At 41.2% G+C, this 7652-nt stretch overlaps 1 long non-coding RNA gene across 1 annotated transcript; it reads right to left on the reverse strand.

Annotated features, from left to right (window-relative positions):
- Positions 1–4749: 4749 nt before the first annotated feature.
- LOC146442316 (uncharacterized) lies at positions 4750–7599 on the reverse strand. Its single transcript, XR_014850229.1, has 3 exons — positions 6873–7599; positions 5277–5385; positions 4750–4921 (listed from the first exon to the last, which is right to left on the reverse strand). It is a non-coding gene; the product is annotated as an uncharacterized LOC146442316 (long non-coding RNA).
- Between the last annotated feature and the right edge of the window lie 53 nt (positions 7600–7652).

The following is a 7652-nucleotide window of genomic DNA, read 5'->3' on the forward strand; positions in this document are numbered from 1 at the left end:
CTAACAAAAGGTATTTATTTATTTGCTTTTCTCTTGTTTTCTGAATGAAGTTAAAACTCAAACCATTCACGTTAAAAGAAAAGGGCTTTTCTGAACCTGTGAGAATAACTTCTCCCTGGGACATCTCCATCAACTGAAGTTGTTTAATGCAGGATGGCAATCTTCTGGAAGATGTACTGTAAATCCAACTATTTACATTGATACACCCATTTTAGTCTTGTTTGGCGCCGTCTGCAGAAAGTTAGAATATAGGATGCTGACAGCTTCTCCAAGCCTGGAATTATGTGTGCCAGATATTCTTCTTTCTCTGAATGGAGCTGTCATAAATAATTTCAAATGATGCATTGCACTGAGTTTTCGGGTTGCATATAAAATCTTATAAAGGGCAAGATAAATTTAGCATATCAAATCATGCTTGATTTGTGAAATAAACAGCATCTAAAATTACCAATATGGTACTTTTATAGTACATGTATTTTATACTGTACCATACTGTGTATTTTACTATTCTGTTTTGCTAAATGTGTTTAGTGAAAACCAGGGTAGACTTTATCTAGAGTATAAATCTATGCACATATCTGAAAAAATGTCTAACTTTGGAAATATATATAAAAAATAATGTTTGTAACATTTAAAAAGTGCTATTACCAGAGAAGGAGAAAAATACCTGCAGTATTTAAAACCTCTTTAAATCCTTTTGGTTAATTAAAACCTCAACAATTCAGCGATGGAGCACTAACAAGCTGAAGTATCACACTGTTTTCTTTGACTACTGTTCAACTGATTTATAGAGAACTGTAGCTCTTTTTTCCTTACAGGATACAGAGTATATTTAGTTTAAACAGTCAAATCCAGTTGAAATTCAGAAGGAAAATAGAAAAAGAAATTAATATAAGAAGTTGAATTTCTTTCATAAAGTAAGTTTAGCATTCTGCAAAACACTGAAAAATGCAGTAGCTGAAGAGGATGAGGAGTCCTGTGAAGTTTGACCACCCAGTGTCAACATGCTGTTGCAGAAGGCTGCACATCAAAAGAGAAATGCTGCATCCTTCCCTTCACACTGGCCAGTTGTTGGATCAGTTTTTGAAGGCATCTGGCTGCTCTCTGCCTGCATTCACTGGTTAAGCTCCCTGCCAGTATTAACCAGTGGTATTTGCAGTAATTGAGATGGCTGGCACCAAAGGTATTTCAGACTCTCATGAGAATAAATGTTATTTCCTGCATGTTACCCTTTTTTTGCACTTATTCTTTCACTCTTCTACACTTACCATGCTTGTATTTTTTAATGGACTCTAGAGTTTAACTAAAGCAACTTACACCACGTGTTCATGAGCTTTCTGCTTTGTATACTGAGAAGTGGAGCTCAGAATGTACTTCTGATGAACATCTATGAAATCTGCTTCTGTTTCTTAACTGGATTTTACTTCCTCTTGAAAAGCACTTGAGATTAAAATTATAATTAAAAGATTAAAAACATGCCAGGAGATTCATATCTGAGCTCTTTGTTAATATTTATTCTCCGCATTTCAATTTTGTTCACTGAAACAAAATATAAAATAGAAGTTTGGTTTATTTCAGGTTTTGCTAGTTAAAGTAATGGCCAATGAGACCTTTAAACGAACAATAATCTACCTTCATTAAATGGGTCACAGCTGGTTTCTTAGCACAGACAGGAACTGGAGAGGGGAATAGTTCCTGCTGTTTGGAAGAAGGCACTTTGTGTGGAAGGGCAGTGCTAAACCAGCACTTGGTACTGGGCAGAAGTGATGTGGAAGTGATTCTAGTAGTATCACACCTACTCTCCAAGAGTGCATGTAAGTCTTGAATGACCAAAGACGGAGGATTTGAGGAAGCTGAAGCAGTTGAACACATTCCTTGGCACTGGGTTTGAGTTACTGATGTTGCCCACTGGACACAGTCCTATCTGGGAGTTGCTCTCCTTCCAGATTCCTACAGGCATGGCTGTAGTCCAGACTTCCAAGTAAAGAAGAAGTGGATGCACTACAGGGATTAATAATCTAGACACGTTCTGTGAAATGTGGACACATGGCACTGGCAGGTGTGATGCACCAATAAGTGGATGAGATGCAAATGTGTTAGGCTGGCTGAAGTCAGGGCTCACCATGGAAATTAATTTATTTTTCTTAAAATTTTTCTTAAAATCTTAGTGGGCAAGATTATCCTGAGAAAGACACTGAAAGATGCTGATAGTTGTGATGAGGTTCCCTATGGAGAGAAATAGAAAGTCACCCAACCAGTAGGAAAACCCAACAAAGCATACACACACACACACAAAAGGAGGGAAGACTTTGCCTTTTTAATTAATATCACCTCAACAGCATTTTTAGGACACACATCCTAGAAGTTCCTCTACTTGGCTATAGGAAATGATGAACCCATAAATAAGATTTTTAATCAATCAAGAGGTGCTGTAATTATAGCAAAGCTGCAAAGATAGAAGCAAGGAAACCACACTACAAACAAAGTAATGCCTCACAAAAGCACAGTTAGATGAACACCTGCTGTAAAAATATAACTGAAAGAAGGTCTCAAAACCACATTTCTTGTCACAGGAACCTGGTGGGTCCTTTATGGTTCTGGCCAGTTTCATCTCCACATGAGCCAGGGATTCAGGTGCTTGATCCTTTCCAGTGCCATTGCACTAGTCAGGTGTTGATGCAAGTCAAATAAGATTCCTATATTAGCACATAAAACAATTTTAATGCAAGAGTTTACCTGTTGAAGTATCCTCAGGGGTAAAGGATGACCCCACTGAACCACTTGTGGTGAACCTCACTGTGCCTGACCCAGCAGCCCCTGTCCATCCATTGTCCTTTTCATGACAGTGGGTCATCCATGAGCAGATGCTGTAGGTGCTGCCCAGAAGCTCCACAGCCCTGCTTGCCTCAAGCCATGGCACCTTTTCACTGAGGTGAGTGTGGGTGTGAGGAGTGGGTCGCAGGGATGCCACGGGCTTTGAGCTCCACCACTGCAGCCCAGAAACAGAGCTGCAGCCATCAGGTGTGTTCTTATCTGCCATTGTTGTTGTGGCTCTGTTTGTCTGTCTCTCTTCGGAGTTTTGTGCAACTGGGCCAATTAGTTTGTTTCTTTGACCAAATCTTGCATCCACAGGCTTGTGAGCATTTTGTGTGTGCTTGTTACAGTGGCTGTAGATGTCTGGTTTCTGTAAGCCAACTTGGAGGGCTACAGAGCCCTGCCTCAGCCCTGCTCATGGCTTCCTCATTCTGAGGAACTCCTTTTCAAAGGGCTTATTGGACACAGATCAAATAAAACATTTCAAAGTTCAAGTCTATTCCTTTAATTTCAGGATTATCACTAATTCGAGGTACTACCTTCCAAAACTGGAAGGACAAAACTGTGGCAGTGCATTTGATGAATGGTGTAGAAAAACACAGATTGTTCCCTTCATTTGAAGAAGCCTTCCTGTCTGAATGGAGCACTGTGTTTCACATCCTAATAACCATTTATTAGCACAGGATTTAATGAAAGTTAGCTTTTCAGTTCTGTATAAGGCCTTTTTTATTCACTGAGTTTTCATGAGGTAGCCAAGCGATTTTTCTACCATTGACTAATTCACAGCCACTCTAATGAGCAAATGTTTCTCCTGAGAGTCAGCTCTCCCCTTGCACATGATGATTCACATGACACCCAGTGGATTTAACTTAAAACTGGACTGATACAATTTCCCCATTCTACCATGTGCACAAGTCCTTGAATAACCCAATCCAAGTGGACCTGTTTCAACCAGATGTGCTCCAGATGCCCCTGCAGACCCAAATGTTTCCGTGACTGCAGCCAGGATTGCGCCAGCTGCTCTTGGGAGCAGACTGGCAGAGGCACAGACCAAACCCCTTCAGGGTCTGAAATTTGCAACCAGCAAATCAGCTGGAAGTTGCTGTTTCCAAACAATGGCAACAGTATGGGCTTTTCATCATAAAGTTTACACTGTGGAGATATCTGGGTGTCCTGAGTTATCCTCTATCAGTGAAACAGACAGTGCTCCCAAACATTTTATCATTCTCCCAAACATTTTTATTAAAGTTTATCTCTCTCTGTTTGTGAATAGTGTCTAGTTTAAGATATTCACTCCTTCCATTATTATTGTAAAAACACGGCTATAGGAAAATGCAGCTATAAATCAACTGATGGTTTGGACAGGAAGAAACAGATCTGCCTGGAACTCCAGCAGGCAATTGAAGGAACTGTTCCCATAAGTTTTCACTGGTATCTGACCTGTGTCCTGGTCTTGACTTGTCAGAGACAATCTTAAAGATTTATCGCCACAGAAAACATAATATGTGTAATAAAAAGTGTTGATTCTCTCATGTTTTCTATTGTGTAAAAATACATTTCCTACAGTAACATTAAGAACTGCTGTGTGCTTATTCAGAAGTAAAGAATTAACACTTAACTCCAGGATTTTTTCCCTCACACTCAAAAAATGCTGTCCTCGTGTTTTCCACAGGAATCCTCTTTTGCAGGCAAGCCTCTGAAGGGTGAGCACATGCCCCAAATTAGTTCCTAAGATTCAAATGTTAATATGTGTACTTGCAAAGCACTGCTGTGGCCACAATGCTTATCATTTTAGGGAGAAGCTATTGGAAGATTTTTTTTTAAATAGGTGTATCTGTGCTAGTAAAGCAATAAAATAGAGGGAGAGACATTTTTGATTTTTTTTTAATATTAGGTATATTATATGAATCACATATTTAAATTAATAGGTGCTAGAAGGGACTAAGGTCACAATCCCATTGATTTTTATGCAGTTCCAAAGGCTTTTTTTGTGGAAGAAGTTGGAATTCATTTCTTAAATCTGTAATAAATTACCTGAGAGCTCTTACTTTGGTTTTCTTCTACAGCAGTACAGACAGTTCTTTGTCTCCTTGGTCAGGCAGGCAGCCTGCAAAGAGCCATTTGAAAAATTCAACAGTTTTCCCCAACCTTAGCCTTTTACACCAACTTACAACTCACCCTAAAATATCTGTTATAAAGTGAACAAGATCTAAATGATGAACTCCATAATTAAGAGCACCAAGGACAGATGAGCAAGGATTGTGAGTGTTGTGATGCTGAGCACTGCAGTGCTAACCTCGAGTGCTCTGCTGACACCCTGGGGTACAATAATGTGCTCCCCAGAGCAACATAGAGATCAGGCTGCCAGCCAAAGTGAAATGCCCCAGACATCTCCAGAAAAAGGAAATGTATAAAGCAATAAGAGTTAAAGGCAGATGAAAAGTCCAGGTCTTGGCACTTACCTTACCGGGCCTCTTCTGTCTCAGGATCCTCAGCCTTGAACTTTCTGTAATATTTAGACACCTAAGTCTGGTGTTTCTGGTTCCCTGCAGTTATTTCATGCTGTGAAGACTAAGGACTGAATAACAATTGAATTGAATAATGATTATTTACTGGTTGAATTTAAATCAGCGTGCTAACAAACAGTACTCATAAACTGGAATGCTTCGCACAGGAAAGGCAGAGAGACCCACTGACCCCATGAGCAGTCCCTTGAATTTAAACATGTTATAGCTGAGGTGAATGGAAACACATGTGTGTATGGGAACTCCTCTCCAGACTTGTGTGTCTGGATTTTTGGGATGCTGAGAGGCTATGTAAGGGGAAAAAGCAGCTCCAGCTGCAGTGGAGAGACTGCACTGATGGCATCAGCCTCATGTGTGATGCACTGACTGTGCCTTGGTGACCTTGTGTGAGCCTGCCTAGGCTGTGCAGGAGCAGACTGACCATCTGGGAGGTTTTAGTGACATTTAAGTGGTGGATGTAGCAATTCATAATCTTTGCTGATATGTTTGTATGACCACATGTAAAAGATAAAGTCTGTATCATATGGCAGTATGGATAAAAGAAGGAATTGCTAGTTGATGTGATATGGATCATGGTCTGAGGATGCTCAGGCAAGTTTATTACCACAGCTCCTTTTAGCCACAAATAGTTAAGGCAAAGTAGATCAGTAGTTCTGATTTGATTTGAGTATCTCACCAGCATTCAGCAGTGGTTGGTGCCCCCAGAAGCATTTAATTATATCAGAAGCCCACAGAGCATAAGCCTAGCAGATGGCAAGGCTTACTTGGACTGAAGCAAGCTAAGGAGGACGTTGACATTTCTGTTTTCCAGATGGAAATGCACACTGCAAGTCAAATGAGTGCTAGGAACTGCACAATGCACTCATCACGGCTCAGAGCAGACATCCCACCGTTTTGTTAAGTTTGCTAAGACTTTCTCTTACAGCACTCCTCCATTTGCTTCCTCTGGCAAAGCCATTTGGAATTTCAAAGCTTCTAACCCACACTCAAGTTAATGGTGAGCTAACCCAGCTGGGGAAATAATTGTGGATGTCCGTGCAAATTTTGCTCTCTAAAATACTGAGTGATTGCCTTAGGAAGGTGTACAGTGCTGCTGCATGGTGTGCTTCAGCTGCTGCAGCTTGCCTAAGGAAATTAATTCTGTAATGCAGAAGTTTGGCACCCTGTGAAGGGACACACCTTAGCAACAGCCTGTGTTGATGTTGGGCATCCCCAGCCCTTGGTAAGGATGCTTGTGTGAACATGCAGGTGACACAGAAATCAGACACTACCACCTTCTCAGTACTGCCATCAGTCCAAGCCAGAGGCAGCAGGGTTTGCTGACAGCACAGCACAATTGCTCAATGAAGCCCCTGCCTGTGTGTGTTTGGGGATGCTGACTGAGGCTGTCAGCAAAGCAATTGTTACATTTAGGGATTTACATAACTTCATAAATTTTCCCAACTGGTTTCAGGAACCATTCTTATTTACCAGCTGTTTTTTGAAGTTGGCAGGGCGTAACGCTGCCCTTCTTCACAAGGTAGGAGTCCTCACCTCAGCAATGTGGCTGATGTCAGTCCCAGCTCTCAGGACAGCGTGTGGTGGGGTTGATGACAGCAGCGTGACTGAGCCGTGGTGTAAATCTCACTTCACTGCTATTGTTCCACCAGTACAGACATGGAAAGGGGAGAAAGACAGAAGTGGCTGAAAGTGCAGAGCCACATGAAGGGGTTCAGTCTACACGTGGTTCCGTGCAGCCTATTCGAATGACTCAACTTCTTGTAGCATTCTTTCCTGCAGGAGAAATGTGTGGTTTTGTTAAATACTTCAGAAAAAAAATGTGTTGAAGCTTATCTCCCCCTTCTGGAAACTCTACCTCTACAAATCCCATGAAGTTTGCAGCATACAGAAGCTACCTCTCAAACATTTGTTATTTCTATTTTGAATTCTTGAGGACATATTACATCCTTTATTTTACAGTGCTTTCATTCCTAGAAAGATGAAAAGTAAGGTATGAGTTTAAATGAAAGCAAATTAAGATGGTTTACACTGGGTAGCCAAGAACTTTCCTTCTGTTACTAAATTGACAATGCTCAGTCTGACAATACCAGATTTTCCGAAAAAGTCCAAAATCCCCTGTTGTTGAGAAGGATTTTGTGTCCTTACCTTGCCTTCTTTTAGAATGAACCCTGTGACTGATGCCCAGCTGATATCACGGTTTCCCTCTCGGTGCACCAGGATCCCGCCGTGGCGTTGGGCTGTTTATTGCCGAGACTGCCATTGTTCCACCGACACAGGCTTGGAAAGGGGAGAGAGGCAGAAGGGGCTTAGAGT

Source organism: Lichenostomus cassidix, chromosome 2, assembly GCF_008360975.1.
Source record: "Lichenostomus cassidix isolate B80296 chromosome 2, HeHo_3.0, whole genome shotgun sequence".
Taxonomy (NCBI): domain Eukaryota; kingdom Metazoa; phylum Chordata; class Aves; order Passeriformes; family Meliphagidae; genus Lichenostomus; species Lichenostomus cassidix.